Source organism: Nannospalax galili, unplaced genomic scaffold (assembly GCF_000622305.1).
Source record: "Nannospalax galili isolate Female #2095 unplaced genomic scaffold, S.galili_v1.0 scaffold326, whole genome shotgun sequence".
Taxonomy (NCBI): domain Eukaryota; kingdom Metazoa; phylum Chordata; class Mammalia; order Rodentia; family Spalacidae; genus Nannospalax; species Nannospalax galili.
Genome location: NW_008354421.1, coordinates 520,425 through 538,392, shown reverse-complemented (window position 1 = coordinate 538,392; position 17,968 = coordinate 520,425). Strand labels below are relative to the sequence as shown.

The 17,968-nt window shown below is 40.0% G+C and overlaps 1 pseudogene; it reads left to right on the top strand.

Annotated features, from left to right (window-relative positions):
- Positions 1-12,519: 12,519 nt before the first annotated feature.
- LOC103748850 lies at positions 12,520-13,813 on the top strand (annotated as a pseudogene).
- The last annotated feature ends 4,155 nt before the right edge of the window (positions 13,814-17,968 follow it).

The window sequence follows — 17,968 nt, the reverse complement described above, 5'->3', positions numbered from 1 at the left end:
TCACTGGAGGGAATTCACATTTAGTACTATAAACCTGAAGCTGGGACCATTGGCCCTAGTGGGGAGTAATATCTGTTGTTTTGCCAAATAGACATGATGTGCTTGTGAAATTGCCTTGTAAATAATTTTAGATCATGCCCATAGACTAGTGCTTCTGTCTGCTTTAGTCAGTGAAGCCTTGTCCAGTGGGCAGTGGCAACATCAGAGAGCCATAATTGATCGAAGTGATGAGAATAAGTGGCTGCCGGGGGCCCAGCCATAAATGAAATCGCTCATCATTGCCTGCAGGGTTCAAGAATCATCATGGAAGAGCTGGCAGAAAGAATGTTAAGAAACAGAAGAAGGAGTGTTCAGTGGAATGCCGTCATTCAGGCATGCTATAGCTTTTACACTCTTGAAATCATAGCAGTTGTGGTTATCTACACAACATGGGACCTGCCAATATCTCGTTATGGGGTGTTCATGAGTTCCCATCCTGCTTGGAGATTTTTTGGCAATTAATTATAGCTAACAAGAGGGTTTTATGAGACCTCACCCCTCCCTTCCAGTGTATAAGCAGTCAGTGAATGGTTTCTGGTCAAGAGACATTTTCTTCAGTGGTATAGAAACTGGTAATGTGCCAATGCTCATGTAAACAGCCCCTCTCCCTTGCTCCTGCAAACAACCATAATAGAAGTCGTTGGGCCACTGTCCTCCAAAAATAAAGACAGAAAATATAGGGGGGACAAGTTAGGCAGAGGAAAAGGTCAGTGGAAGATAAGAGAGGGTAATGGGGGGTGATTGTGATAAAAATACATTATATACATGCATGAAACTGCCATAATAACACTATTATGTATAATTAATATATGCTGATGAAAACAAAAGGAAAAGAAACAAAGAGGAAAGAAGAAAGGAAGGGAGGGATGAAAATGAAGTGAATTATTGTATAGAGAGAACTTGGAAATGTGCCTGGCACATTATGTCTATTATATGAACAAGAATGTATTTAATTGGGTATATTATTTCATATTTTAACATTTCTCATTTTTTTGAGTGGTTGAAACTGGATATAGGTCTTTTATTAAAGAGTGCATTTAAAAACTTACATAATGTTAATACACAATTACGAAAACTTGGTTTTGCTTTGAAAAATAGCAGTTTTTTCAGTCTTTTAAAATTATTGAAGTTTTCCAAATTTCATACAATATATTTTGATATTTAGATCCCCTCCTATATCTACACCCCCTCTTTTAATCTGTCACCACACACACACACACACACACACACATACACACATATGTATCTATGTGTATGTGTGTGTGCATGTATATATGTACATGCCTATACCTATAGACTCAGGTTTGTGTCTCCTAATACACTTCAGCGTGGGTTTATCTATTGGAGTCTGGTCAACATACCAAGAGTCTTACACTTAAACGTGACTGAATTTCCCTCTTTCAGCAGTCATTGGCTGTCAATAGTTTGTCAACTAGGGCTGAGGTTTCTTACCCACTCCCCCACATCTATGTTTGGATTTTGTCTGGCTTGAATTTACTTGGGACTTGTGCATGGTGTCACCATTGCTGTCGGTTTATATGAGTAACTGACCAGCTGTCTGGGAAATGTTTCCTTGTGGTCATTCACCAGTTCTGGATCTTACAATCTTTTCACCCCCTCTTCTGTAATGACCCCTGGGCCTCAAGAGGCAGAAGTTTGATATAGGTTTCCTATTCAGCAATAAACAGTCTGTAGATTCTTATTCTCTGAGTGTTGGCCAGTTGTGGGTCTCTGTTAATCATCATCTGCTGCATAAGGAAGCTTCTCTTTTGAGAGTTGAGAGATGCATTAATCTACGTGTATAACAATAAGTCATTATAACTCAATTTAATACTGTATCTGTTTAGCAGAATAGTTGTACAATGTGCTCTCCCATGACCTGTGGGCTTTCTGGCCTCTGGTTTTTAGGTCTGATATTAATGTCAAGTATGGGCTCCACCTTAAACATAAAAAACAATCCAAACAGCATAATTTAAAATTGGAGCACAAAGATGAACAGGAGTTCTCTGAAGATGAAATGTAAATGGCTGAGAAATATTTTAAAAATGCTCAGTATCTTTAGTCAGCAGTGAAATGCAAATTAAAACCACTTTGAGATTTCCTTTTATCCCAGTCAAAATTGTTGAGATTAAAAAATTGACAAATGCTGGTGAGGATGTGGAGAATGGGGAGCTCTTACCTACTGCTGGTAGGAGTGCAAACTAGTGCAGCCGCTACGGAAATCAGTGTGGAGATTCTGCAAAAAGCTCAAAATTCATCTATCATATGATCTAGTCATACCACTCTTGGGCATACATTCAAAAGGCTCTATACCCTACTAAAGAAATACCTGTTCATCCATACTCATTTCTGTCCTCTTCATAATAGCCAGGAATTGGAAACATCCTAGATGTCCATCAACAGATGAACAGATATTAAAGGTGTGGTAAATATACACAATGGACTATTATTCAGCCCTTTAAAAATAAAATTATGAAAGGTAAATCAGTAGAACTGGAATGAGTTAACCTAGACCCAGAGGACAAACATTGCATGTTATCTTTCATAGCTGGATGATATCTTTGAAATCTTAGATATGCATGTTTCAATTTCAAAATACAGAGAGGTCAAGAAACTAATAAATGGCCATGGGTCGGGGGGGGCTCCCTTGGAGGTAGAATTCAGTTATAAAGGGGGAAAGAGGAATAAAACAGGTTAAATGTGGTAGGAAATGGGAGGGGAAGGCAGAGGAAGGGGTATGGGGAGAGATAACTAACATTAAAGGCCTTTAGAAAAAGCCATATAGAAGCCTACTGCTACAGAAGCTACTTAAAGCATATACATATACATTATAAAAAGAGATGAAAAGGAATTACATTATGATGGGTACATTGACTCCTACTAGACATCATAGGCTAGCAAAATAAAAGCCCAGTGACAGTAATGGACTCCCTCTCTAAAAGCTGTTAGAAGCTATTGACCAGGGGTCCTTTGGACCTTCAAACAATACTGGCCATTGCCCCTGCTCTTGGTTACTCACCAGAATTTCATGGTAAGACCATATTATTGAAGACACTACATACATGAACTGTAGAACAAACAAGGAGAAATCAAGCTGGTATTGACTTCAAAGCCTTAGCTCTATTGTCAAGTTTTCATGCTGCTTAAAGGTGCTGTGTAAGCTGTCTGAAGAGAAAATTTAGCATGAATGTTACCCACCTGTGAATCCTGTGAGCTACAACAAAAACTGGCCTGGAAGATATGCCCACTGGTGCAAAATTGGCATGACTGTTATAGCAGCAACCAGTTACTTCTAACTGCATTTTAAATTTTTTCTGTGGTATTATCACCAGTCCTTTTGTCCATCAAGATATCAATTACTGTGATAGCTTGTTATGTTTCTTAGTGTAGACTATTAAAGGTGCACAAATGATTAGTGCCACTGACTTACAGCCCACTTGTACTGTGAGCCAAATGAAATCCTTTTGAAAAAAAATATTATTTTTTAATTTTATGTGTGTGTTGTCTACATGTGTGTAAATGCACCCATGTCATACAATGACCCTGGAGGTCAAAAGAAGGCATCAGATTCCCTGGAACTGGAGTTAGAGATGGTTGTTAACTGCCATGTGTATGCTAGGAATTGAACCTGGGTCTTCTGCAAGAACAGCCGGTATTCTTTACCACTGAGCCATCGCTCCAGTTCCACCAAATGAGCTCTATTAAATTCAACAAGTATGGACTCTCATGTTTTTTATTTTTTTAAACACAAGTTCTCTCTGTAAAATTTGGATGAGGAAACTCTGTTAAGGCTTACAGTGTTCTCTAGGTGTGATTTGAATTCAGCCCCGCTGTTATCACCTATTTTTTTTTTTTTTTTGAGACAGGGTCTCACTATACACCCTTGTCTGGCCTGGATTCACTGTGTAGACAAGGTTGGCTTTGAACTTTTAGCTAACCCTCCTCATCTTGCCTTCCAAGTGCTGGAATTGCAAATGCCACTATACCTATCATTTGTAAATGTCCAGCTCTAATCTGTGGCTTCTGGACAATCCAAGCTTCTAAATAAATGTCCAGAGATTAATCTAATGTGGTTCCTCTGACTTGAAATAAGATTCTTCAATGCCACCTGGCTTATTTATTACTGCTGAATTTGTTGTGGCATAGATGAAAAGTCACACTTCCCTGATTATTTGAATATCAGAGTTCTCATTTTCCTCTAACCTAGCCCACTGGTTTGGGTGTATATTTCTCTGCCACCTCTCAATCAGCCAAAATCACTTGGCCTAGTGGCTGCTCATTCCTCAATGGCATAATCATTGTGATCTCTAAGTTGAGGCAGGGATCTCTGCTCTCTTCTGAGAGTCAGAGCCTGAGACTGCCAAGAGCAGTCTTTAATACAGATTAATTGAAATTGTAATTACCATAAAATTCTTGAAAATTCTGTCAGTGCAATAGTCAATGCACTAGTCTTAGCTTTTGTAACTAGAATGAGTTTCCATAATTCTTCAGAGGCATGACTTTGGAGTTTTTAAATGAGGCTTCATTTTAATGTAGGCTCCAGCAGTTTTCATACTTAAAACTCTAAGGCACTGAAATTTCAGGGAGACTGGGTGCCTATGAATTCCTAAATATTTAATCCTTTGAAAGGTTGCTATGTTGCTATGTCTTTTGAAGTCTAAAGGCGATTTTCTGTGGATATTGGGAAGGTATGAATCCACTGCGGTTTAATATGAGCCTTTATTGGGTTCCCAGTAGGGGCTCTATGGTCATTCTGTTCAACAGTTTTGTTAAATAGTTTGGATAAACATTCTGCTTAAAGGACTTTCATTATTTTCCACAGCTGGTAAGAGCTTAAATCTGGAACATTTAATCCTAGGTCTCTTCATCTGTCTTCAGTCTGAATATAATAAATTGACACTTTATTTTTTTATTAACATTTACTTTTTTTTTTTTTTTTACATTGTCTTGTTTGCTTCTTGCAGCTGCCATGTGAGATAGGCAGGGCACAACTCATTACTTCCTCTGACAGAGAAGGAGATTGGAGGCCAGGGAGGTTAAATTGTTCATTACTGCCACATTCCCTCTCTGGTGGAAGGTGTCATCTTTGTGGACAGGGGAGGAGATCTGCGTAGGAAACAATACCTACAGTCTTGTCCTTTATTATCTTCTGTACTGTCCTGGCCATGATGTTTAAATCCTCTGAAGTTTGTGTCATTACATGAGACACCTAAAGTGAAACACACCAAGTGACAGGAACACTACACAAATTCCCAAGGCTCATCTGAAGCCTCAGATAATGAGTGAAGGAAGTCGAGCTGGGAAAGCTGGATGGCATGCTGAGGGCAGGATGATGAAAATGAAGTGGAAGGGGAACTGTCGCTATGACTTGCATTTTTTTCTTTGCTGAAGCATTTATGTGTATATCTAATTGACTGAAGTCATGACATTTAGTGAGGAGTCATGTGTGGATATTGTCTTGGACATTATAACCTTTTTTTCCCTTTGGAAAGAATTGTATAAGCATCAGGAAAACACATTTCAGTAATGGCTTGAGATGTGCAGCCTGGCGCTTGAGGGATGTGTTACTAGGTTGTATGTTGTTAATGACACCATTCTGCATATTGGGTGTGGTGAATAGGGTTCTATGGAACCTAAGGGTTTTGTTGGAAATTGGTGTTGGATGGAACAGAGATGATAGGGTGATCCCAGGACTTGGAGACTTCTAATCACCTGCTTAGGTAACTTATTGTCTCTAGACAAATAAGAGTGATGGACACATACTGAGTACAATCATGCTCTGTTTGTTAGATGCATCATAGTTTTATAACTGGAGAAAACTGTCACTTTAAAATTCTAAATGATGTTGATTTTATATCATTGTAATTGTAATTCCTTAACTTTGTAGAGGTTTATAATAAACAGGTCCATACAATAAACATGTGGCCATTTTCCTGAAAGTTCTCAGTGTGACAACCCTTCCATGTGTTCTCAGGAGAACGGCCTTGCACCCAACACAGCCAGGATGGTTTCAAGAATCACTTCAGATCTACTTTGTGCTGAGTGTTTAGTGGTGACATCAGAACTGTTATGCTTTTAGTACTCCAATGTACTTAGTACTTTATTTTTAGAGACCTTTGATTGAATTCTTTTGTATTGTGCTTTAAGATTAGTCTCCCACTCATGGCTGCTCAAGATTCTTAGAATAGATGACAGTTGAGTCCTCAGTCCCAAACAGGACATTTATACCACCCCCGCTAAATCTCAGGGAATGTTGTGAAAGAGGAAACAGAAAAATGCAGGAGCTGGAAGTCAAGGAGAAGAGACCTGAAATTCTATCTTCAGGACATGACACAGCTTTTGCAAACATGATCACACAGTAGCTGTGACTGTCTACACTGAGCCTGCACATGACTGGACTTGTCAGCGACCAGTTATGGATCAGGGAGGGGCTCATACATCCCTACCCCTCCCTGATGAACTATTGGCAACTAACAAAGTCTGTTTATTGCCTTCAGTTGTGTGCTATGGTGAACCCATCAGTCTCCAGTAGATAGTTCCAAACTCATAGCCACACAGATGGTACTGGTTAAAATCAGTGGGTCACAAAAGAGAACAAAAAAGCAACAATTTTGAAAAGAGATTGTTTGGGAAGAGGGGAGGATGACAGGGTGGGAGGGAGGTGAGAGAAGGTGGGGCGTGAAGCAAACAGAAGGTATCATTACATGTATGAAATAATCAAAGACCAAATCTAATCAATAAAACAAAGATGTTAATAGAGACAAATATTTTAAAACTTATTTTTTGGGGACTGGAGAGATGACTCAGAGGTTAAGACAACTGGCTGCTCTTGCAGAGGACCCGTGTTCGATTCCCAGCACCCATATGGCGGCTAACAACCATCCTTAACACCAGTTCCAGGGGATCTGGCACCCTCTTCTGACCTCTGAGAATACTGCATGACACAAGTGCACCCACCAACACACAGGCAATACACTCATGCACAGAAAATAAATAAATAAATAAAATAGTGAACAGATTTTGGTGGAGTCTGTCTTTTCTTTTGTGTAATGAAGAAAATGCATGCATATCATTGCAACTTTATTTCCATGTTCTCAGTGGACATTAGCCCTGCTTGCCAGGTCTGCTTGATTCAGAATCTTCATGACTACATTGGATGCGGTTGCTGCAACAAATCCAGTTCAATGTTTGAGAAAGTTGGCAGGTTTGAGGACAGAAAAGTTTTGTTGGGGTACTGACTGAGTTGATTCTGGGACTAGAGAAACAGTTTGGGGGTGATAAAATATTCCTGTTTCCAATCTTCAATTATCCGCTAAGTCAAGCATCGCTTCTGTGCTGTCATTTTACCTATGGCATTTCTTTTTAATATGGAATAATATTTCATTTGTCTGAATGTATCACAATTTATCTATTAACCCTGGTAACAGATATTTTGCTTTTTCCCAATTTTGAAAGTTATGAATAATATTGCTACGAATACTTTTATACATTTTGAATGAAGACTTTTTACAAATATTTATTATTTTTATTTTATGCATGTGAATGTATTTCCTGCATGTAAGTGCACATGTCATGTACCTCCATATTGTGAAATACCCATGGAGGTCAGAAGAGGGCACTGTATTCCCTGGAACTGGCAGTTGTTAGTTTCTATGTAGGTGCTAGGAACCAAACTCAGGTCCTCTGCAAGAGCAGCCAGTGCCAAGCATCTTTGCACATATGCAGGTCATTGAAGGGTCTTCATGGGAGGTGAGTGCTCAGATTCTTTGGGTTTTCCTTTCTTTTTTAAAAAAAGTTTTATCAAGAATTTCATACAGGCATATAAGCATATAAGGTGTTTTGATCAAATCCATGCTCATGCCCTCCCCTCTAACTCCTCCCATATCTCCCCATCACTTTTTTCTGAGAACTTCATGTCCTCTTTCTCCTCCTCCTCCTCCCCCTCCTCCCCTCTCCTCCTCCTCTCCTTCTTCTTTATGGGGCTTTTTCCTCCTCTAACATTCCCCCCTCTAAAGAGATCACCCTAAAATCTTTTAGGGATTATATAAAAGATCTCCCAAATTTAGGAGCTCTTATCTAATCCTTAAAAAATTTTAGGGTGACCTCTTCAGAAGGGGGAATGCTGGAGGGGAGGGAGTGGGCATGTATGAAATTCTCAATAAAGTTTTTGGAAAAAAAAAAAAAAGAGCTCCCAAACACTTTTGACATTTTTGGCCTTTGGAACACAGAATGTTGCTAAGAGGCCCAAGGAAATTTTGACTTTTAGCCAAGAAACTGGCTATTTTTATTTGGAGTCTTTTTACACTAACTGCCCAGACAATTCCTACCTCCTATTCTTATACCATCCTCTGAAGGGGTTACCATATTGCCAATGCAGAATTGGGACGCAGACCACTCTGGCTTCTTCCATGCTGAACAAGGACACACAGTGAGGCAATTGGGGTACCCCTTCAGTGGATCTATCTAGAAGACTCCCAAATTGCATAACTCTTATCTGTAGGGGGAAAAGAAAGTCCTTGACTGGTGAATAGGAGATGCAAAGGAGAAGTAAAGTCAAGAGTAATCAGCATTACAAGTTCTAGACAAGGAACTATAAAAAAATTCAGAACAAAGCAAATTTCAAAGTTCATATGAGAGTCCATTGGAATTTCTTGATGAGAGCTTCCAAAGCATCCCTCAATTGGGTTCCTCCTCATTTTTCTTTTGTCTGCCAAGGCTGGACTCAAGAGTGATGGATACAGGATTTGCTTTCAGGCATTTTGATAGCTGTTGGAGTGGTTTGAATCCATATCAGTTTCCTTGCAAAGGCTTCTAGATAAGGGGAGAAAACAAATTTGGCCATCGTTTTAGAACAATAGCAGGTTGCCTCACTTAGCTATAGGTGGGCACCACAGTATTAGAGACCAAGATTTGAAGTCTTACATCTGAGCAGCAGTTTCTGATTCAGAACAAAATCATCAATGAGAAGTAATTGTCTAAAAACTTTTTATATGGACTTAAGCCTAATGTCTGAGAAGTGTAATCCCTTGAACACTTAACGAAATATACTGATCACCTTACTCTTTGGTTATACTTTCCTTTTGGGTGTTTAAGACCATACAGTTGGTCAAACTAAGTCAATTTATTTTTATACTTAAGGTCATTTGAGGATCTGTTCTTCAGGGGTCACTTGGGCTTGTGGGGAGCCCTGGCCCCTTTCTTTTACCAGTTCCATCTATGTAAAGATAAGTCAAAGTTCCTGCACAACCATATCTGGCTTCACTTGGAAGCATGTGTGATATGATTCCTCTGAGTTGACCCTACTCTTTGTAGACTGGACACTGGTTCAAGTGCATCTCGTGGGGTCTCCACAGCCTCTCTGAATGAGCAGACAGGTGACTCACCACAGTTATAGGACATTTTGAGAGATGTCCCATAGTCCCCTGGAACTTAGTTGACCTTGGAGGGCAAGGGGCAAAAACTGTCCTTTAAGTCCCTCTGACCACATTGCTATGGCTGTTACACATCCAATAAGCTTAGTTCCACCAGTCTGGTACATTTAATTATCATGTGCTATGTAGATAAGGGTTGGGTAATAAACCAAATATTCTCAGATAATATATATATATTCTCAGATTATATATATATATATATATATTATATATATATCCTTAAACTAGTTGACTAAACTATGACCTTAGAAATTTTAAGATTATGTGTATATTACTTTTGTCTCATCCTTTATATTCCTCACTTACTAGGCTTTCTCATTTTTTTTCCATTTGGGGAAATACCTCCATTCCCATATCCTTTTGAATCTTTTACACTCTCATTTCCTTTTTTAATAATTGTAAGACATAATAACATTAACAAATAAATTTTCCATCTGTTGTGAGAATTGTTTTCCTGGGGCTACTAAGCAATGCTTAAGATTCTAATGTCAAACCAATGTTTGATTAAAGTTTTACTGGGTAACCAATGAATTTACTGAGATTATTTATTGAGATAACTGAGGGGTTGCTGAGGTGTATGAATGACTTGAGGGTATGCACACTGGAAAGCCTTTACCCAGCATGGATCAAGCCTTCTCTTCCTAGCCTTCCCCAGACTGTATACTATAACCCTCCCCAAATCTGGCAGACCATGTGTGATTAGGTCCAAATGAACATACAGCTTCCTGGGAAAACTGGCTGGATACTCTGGTGAGGGTCCAATGACCCTGTTTTCCCCTCCTTTAATGAAGGAGCACAACTGACAAGAAACCCAATTGTGATGAAGTTTAGCAATCAGGCACTGCTGAAGTCATGATGATGGTAGTTATTTCATGCAGAGGAGACTGCTGTACAGTAACATCTTATTAAAAAGACATGGAATTTCAGAGGATTTGGTGCTGGGATCCACAAATGAGGGAGAACATGCATCTTTATTTTTCTGATTCTGTGTTACTTCACTTAGTATAACAGTTTCTAGGTCCATCCATTTACCTACAAATTTGTCTTTACTGCTGAATAGAGCTCCATTGCGTAAATGTACCACATTTTTATTAATCACTAGTCAGTCGAGGGGCACTTAGATGCTTCCATCTCTTTGCTGTTGTGAAAAGAGCAGCAATAAACATGGTTGTACAAGTGTCTCTACAATAGAATGAGTCCTTTGGGTATTTGCCGAGGAGTGGTATAACCGGATCATATGGTAGGTTCATTTTTAGTATTTTTAAGAGTTCTCCACAGTGTTTTACAAAGGGGTTGTACGAGTTTGCAATATCACCAGCAGTCCTCTCCACGTCTTCACCAGCATTTGGTATCATTTGTTCTCTTGATCCTAGTCAGTCTGGATGGGATAAGGCAATACCTTAGGGTGGTTTTAATTTTCATCTCCCTAATTATTAAGGATGTTGAACACTTTTTGAGATGTTTCTTAGCCATATGTATTTCTTCCTTTGAGAACTCTCTATTTAGATTTTTAGTCCATCTTTTACTTGGGTCATTTGGTTTCTCGCTTCTTTGTTTTCTGAGTTCTTTTTATATTCTGGGTGTTAAACCTCTGTCAGATGTGTCACTGGTGAGGATTCTTCCCCACTCTGGGTTGTCTCTTCACTTTTTTGATTGTTTCTTTTGCTGTACAGAACCTTTTTAGTTTAATGAGGTCCCACTTGTTGATTGCTGACCTTAATTCCTGAGCAACTTCTGTCCAGTGTAGAAAATCCTTTCCTACATCTATATCCTGTAAGTTATTGCCAATATTTTCTTCTAATAGTTTTAGGGTTTCCAGTTTCACATTGAAGTCCTTGATTTATTTGGAGTTGACTTTTGTGCAAGGTGAAAGATAAGGATCTAGTTTCATTCTCCTACAGGTGGAGATCCAGTTTTGCCAGCACCATTTGTTGAAGATGCTATCTTTCCTCTATTATAGTGTGTTCTTAGCACCTTTGTTAAATATCAGGTGGCAGAAATTGTACGTACTCAGGTTTGGGTCTTCAATGATGTTCCATTGATCTATGTGTCTATTTTTGTGCCAGTACCATGCTGTTTTCATGACTATCGGTCTATAGTACACATTAAGATCTGGTATAGTAACCCCTCCAGTGCTGCTCTTTGTGCTCAGGGTTGCTTTGGCTATCCAAGGTCTTTTGTGCTTCCATACGAATTTAAGGATGTTTTTTTCTAATGCTATGACTATGTCATGGGGATTTCAATTGGGATTTCACTGAATTTATATATTGCTTTTGGTAGGATGATCATTTTCACAATATTAATTCTTCCAATCCATGAGCATGGGAGGTCCTTCCATCTCCTGGTGTCTTCCTCAATCTCTTTCTGTAATGATTCAAATTTTTCATTGTAGAGATCTTTGGTGTCTTTGGTCAGATTTATTCCACGATTATTTTTTTTCAGAAATTGTGAATGGAAGCATTTCCCTGTACACTTTCTCCAATTGCTTGTTATTGATACATAGACAGGCTACTGCATAACATCTTCAAAAAGGGATAGTTTGACCTCTTCTTTTCCAATTTGTACTCCTTTAATTTCCTTCTGTCTTACTGCTCTAGCCAGAGTTTCAAGCACTATGTTGAAAAGGAGTGGAGACAGTGGACATCTCATATCATTTTCAAAAAGTGATAGTTCGACCTCTTCTTTTCCAATTAGTACTCCTTTAATTTCCTTCTCCTGTCTTATTGCTCTAGCAGGAATTTCAAGCACTATGTTGAAAAGGAGTGGAGATAGTGGACATCCTTGTCTGGTTCCTGATTTTATGGGAATTCTTCTAGTTTTTCTCAATTTAGAATGATGTTGGCTGGGCTGCTGGTGGTTGGGTCCCTCCCACTCTGGGCTGCTCTCCTCGCTAACCATCAGACTTGGCTCCAGCTGGGAGCTGCAGCTCTGCCAAAGCCAAGTGTGGACCCCCAGGGCTTGCTGTGCTGGACCCAGAATTTTGTCTCTTTCCGGCCTGATGGAGGCCTTAAGCAGCAATGCGGGGTGTGGGGCGCACCCAGGAAATGAAATGACAACGTTGTCCCTCCAGAAAGCCATTGATCTGGTGACAAAAGCCACAGAAGAGAACAAAGCCAAGAACTACTAGGAGGTGCTCTGGCGCTACCAGCATGCTGTGGAGTATTCCCTCCATGCCATGAAGTATGAAGCACACAGCAGCAAGGCAAAAGAAAGCATTTGAACCAAGTGAGTGAAGCAACTAGACCAGGCAGGGATGCTGAAGAATTAGTTATGAAACAAAGAGCAGCATGACAAGAAGCCAGTCAAAGTGAATCAGAGCAAAGGCAAGGGCAGTGATAGTGACAGTGAAGGGGATTATCAAGAGAAAAAGAAATTACAAGAGCAACCGATGGGTGCTGTTGTGATGGGGAGGCCCAACATATGGTTGAATGGTGTGGCCGGGCTGGAGTGGGCCAAGGAGGCCTTCAAAGAAGCTTTCATTTTGCTAATTAAATTCTCACACTTACTCACAGGCAAGCATACCCCTTGGTGAGGCATACTGCTCTTTGGGCCCCCTGACACAGGGAAATCCTACCTGGCCAAAGTTGTAGCAACAGAAGCCAACAACTCCACCTTCTTCTCTGTGTCCTCCTCAGATCTAATGTCTAAGTGATTGGGGGAGAATGAGAAGCTAGTCAAGAACTTGTTTGAACTGGCCAAGCAGCATAAGCCCTCCATCATCTTCCTTGACAAGGTGGATTCCCTCTGCGGGTCATGGAATGAAAATGAGAGTGAGGCCACCGGAAGGATCAAAATGGAATTCTTGGTCCAGATGCAGGGAGTGGGGAATAACAGTGATGGAACTCTTGTTCTTGGTGCCACAAACATCCCTGGGTATTGGATTTGGCCTTTAGAAGGAGGCTTGAAGAGAGAATTTATATCCCATGGCCCGAGGAAGCTGCCTGTGCCCAGATGTTCCTGGGAAGCACACCTCACAATCTCATGGATGCCAACATTCATGAGCTGGCCCAGAAGAGAGAAGGCTACTCTGGAGCAGACATCAGCATCATTGTGCAGGACTCCCTGGTGCAGCTAGTCAGAAAGTACAGTCAGCAACACACTTCAAGAAGATCTGCAGCCCTTCCTGCACCAACCCTAGTGTTGTGATTGATGATCTTGACCCTGCGCTCTCCAGGAGACCTGGGGGCCACAGAGATGACTTGGATGGATATCTATGGTAACAAACTCTTAGAGCCTGTGGTTTGTATGTTAGACATTCTCTGGTCACTATCCGGCCCACAGGAAATGCAAAAAACCTCCTGAGAGTAAAGAAATTCTCAGAGAACTTTGGACAGGAGAGTTAAAAGCCTCTTCATGGCTTTACTTCCCTGGGATGCACAGCTTCCCCGTGTCCTGGTCCCAGCACCTTCCCTGGGTAAGTCCTGCAGGCCCAGCAGGCCTTGACTTCCCCAGCCTCTTTCACCTTCCCAGCTACCCCCTCTGAGTCTCTCCTCCTAGGCTACGTACAGGCCCATTTCTTGTCTTGGCACCCCAGAGCCACCACTGCTTCCTGATCCTCTGCATCCGACCAACCCAGTTCCTCCCTACAGTCACCAGAAACCCTCTGGGCCTGGTCCTGTCCTCACCTCCCTTTACTTCCCTGGGCTGCACAGCCTCTGGGCGGCCTGGTGCCAGCACCTCTCGTGGTCCCCAAGAGCCCTCTGGACCAGGTCCTGCCCTCATATCCCTTTGCTTCCTGGGCTGCACAGACTCCAGTGTCCTGGTACCAGCACCTTCTCTGGGTAAGTCCAGCCTGCTAGCATGCCTTGACTCCCCCAGCCTTTTTCACCCTCCCAGCTCCTCCCAGCAAGTCTCACCTCCTAGGCTGGGTACAGGTGCATTTCTTGTCTTGGCACCCCAGACACTGGGGCTAATCACTCGGCCCAGAGCCACCACAGCTTCCTGATCCTTTGCATCAGGACCAGCCCATTTCCTCCCTGCAGCCCCCAGGAACCCTCTAGGCCTGGTCCCACCCTCACCTCCCTTTACTTCCCTGGGTGGCACAGCCTCTGGCTTCCTGAGACCAGCATCTATCCTGGGCCCTTCTCCCAGAAGAGCCCAGCCCCCAAATTCTCTAAGCCAGCATCTTTCCTGAAGGGATCCATACCTTAGGAGAAATCCTGGTATCATCTGAACCTTATCTCACTTGGGCCTCTGTGGGAACTCCTGAAGACAAAAGCAATTAGGCCACTCAAATATAAAATAAAAAATGAGAACCTGAAGCCTAGACCAACCAGCTTTTCATGCCCAACAAGTAAACCACAAAGGCACATAAAGATTACAAAAAGCAGATCTAAGCTCAACAAAGGAAGGCTTGAGTCTCACACAAGAATCAGAAACTATGAAGGAAATTTACATTTGACATTCACATGTCAAAGTCACAAAGAAAAAATAATAACATGAAAAACCAAAATAATATATCCCCACTAAGTACCAACAGTCCACTAGAGGAGTACAATGAGAATTCCCTAGAGATAACACAGGACATGGAACTCAAAAGAACAATCATAAACATGATAAAAGGAAGGAGAATTTCAAGAAAATGGTATGGAACAGATATTCAACATAATTGTAGAAGAAAATTTCCCCAAATTAAAAAAAGACATGCCCATACAAATACAAGGAGCATATAGAACACCAAATAGATAGGACGAGAAAAAAAACCTCTCCACAGAACATCACAGCAAAAACACTAAACGTTCAGAAAAAAGAGACAAGACTGAAAGCAGCAAAAGAAAAACAACAAGTCACATATAAAGGAAAACCCATCAGGATCACAGCTGACCTTTCAGTGCAACCTATGAAAGAAAACCCTGGACCAAAGTATTCCCAGCTCTAAATGACCACAGATGCCAACCCAGATTATTTTATCCAGCTAAAATGTCTATCATAGTTGAAGGGGAAAGAAAAACCTTCCATGACATAAATAGGCTGAAAGAATTCATGTCAACGAAACCAGCCTTTCAGAGAGTTCTTGAAGAAATACAAAGAGCTGAAGAAAGGAATGACTATACCCAAGGGGTAACGGAAAGAAATTCAATGAAGGTATAATGGTGGAAATGCACAGCTATATCAAGAATGTGAACAGAAATAAAAATGACAGGATTCAATATACATCTTTCATTAATAACTTTAAATATCAATGGATTGAACTCCCCAGTCAAAAGATACAGACTAATTGAATAGATTAAGAAACAAAGCCCATCTTTTTGTTGTCTGCAAGAAACTCATCTCACTTTCAAGGACAGACACTATCTCAAAGTGAAAGGATGGAAAAAATATACCAAGCAAATGGCACTAAGAATAAAGCAGGCATTGCAATTCTAACACCTGATAAAGTAGACTTTAAAGTAAAACTAATCAGAAGAGACAAAGAAGGCTACTTCATTATGATCAAAGGAACAATAAACCAAGAAAATATTACAATCATGAACATATATTCACCAAACCCTGGTGCACCCAACTTCATAAAAACAGTACTACAGGACATTAAGGCCCAGATTAATCCCAACTCATTAATAGTGATGGACTTCAATACCCCATTGTCACCATTAGATAGGTCAACAAGACAGAGAATTAACAGAGAGACTTCTGAATTAAACAATACCATATATCAAATGGACCTAAAGATATCTACCTAATAGTCCACCCAAGCACCAAAAAATACACTTTCTATTCAGTACCTCATGGGACCTTCTCCAAAACCGACTATGTACTGGGGCACAAAGCAAACCTCAACAAATAAAAAAGATTGAAATAATTCCATTCATTCAATCAGACCACAATGCAATAAAGCTTAAAATCAACACAGGAAGAATCCTCAGTAACCACATGAACACATGGAGATTAAACAACACACTCCTGAATGATGAATGGGTCAAAGGAGAAATTAAGAAAGAAATATAAGTATTCCTGGAACTAAACAAAAAGGACAATACAACACAACAAATTTCTGGGACACACTGAAAGCAGTCCTTAGAGGGAAGTTCATAGCTCTGAGTGCCTACATTAAAAAATTGGAAAGAACACAAATAAATGACTTAACACTGCAACTCAACACACTTGAAAAGCAACAGCAAACAAAACCCAAACCCTGTAGACAAGAAGAAATAACAAAAATCAGGGCAGAAATCAATGAAATTGAAACAAAGAAAACAATACAAAGAATCAACAATTCCAAGAGCTGGTTCTTTGAAAAGATAAACAAGATTGACAGACCCCTAGCCCAATTAACCAAAAGAAAGAAAGAACACTCCAAATCAACAAAATCAGAGATGAAATGGGAAACATCACAACAGATACCAAAGAAACCCAGAACATTATAAGGGAATATTTAAAAAACCTATGTGCTACTAAATTTGAAAAAAGAAATGGATGGGTGCCTAAAAGCATGGGAACCACCAATCCTAAACCAATAAGAGATTAACACCTCAAACAGATCTATAACACATAAAGAAATTGAAACAGTAATTGAAAATATCCCAACTAAAAAAAGCCCAGGACCAGATGGATTTACAGCAGAATTCTATCAGACATTTAAAGAGGATCTACATCCAATACTACTTAAGTTATTCAAAAAGGTAGAAATGGACGGAGAAATTTCAAATTCCTTCTATGACGTCAGCATCACTCTAATACCAAAGCCAGTTAAAGATACAACCAAAAAAGGAAACTATAGACCCATATCTAAATGAACGTAAATGCAAAAATTCTCAACAAAATACTTGCAAACTGCATACAGACACACATCAAAAAGATCATCCACCATGATTAAGTTGGCTTTATTCCAGAGATGCAGGGATGGTTCAATATACATAAGTCAATAAACATCATAAATCATATAAATGGGCTCAAAGACAAGAACCACATGGTCATCTCAATAGATGCAGAGAAGGCCTTTGAAAAAATTCAACATGTATTTATGTTCAAAGTCTAGAGGGAATTGGACTGGAGAGAACATATCTCAACATAATTGAAGCCATATATACCAAACCCACAGCCAACATCATTCTAAATGGAGAAAAACTGGAAGCATTCCCATTGCATTCAGGAACCAGAAAAGGCTGTCCACTATCTTTACTCCTCTTTAACATACTACCTGAAACTCTTGCAAGAGCAATAAGACAAAATAAAGAAATTAAAGGAGTAATAATTGGAAAAGAAGAGATCAAACTATCCTTTTTTGCAGATGATATGATATTATATCTAAGAGATGCCAAAAATTCCACCGGAAAACTCCTAGAAATCATCAACAAGTTCAGTAAAGTGTCAGGTTTAATCTATGAAAGTCTGTAGCCTTTCTATACACCAATAACAAGCAATCAGAGAAAGAGTACATGGAAACACTCCCCTTCACAATAGCTGCAAAAAAAAATATCTGGGAATAAACCTGACCAAAGACATTAAAGAGCTCTACAATGAAAATTTTAAATCCTTAAAGAAAGAGATTGAGGGAAGAC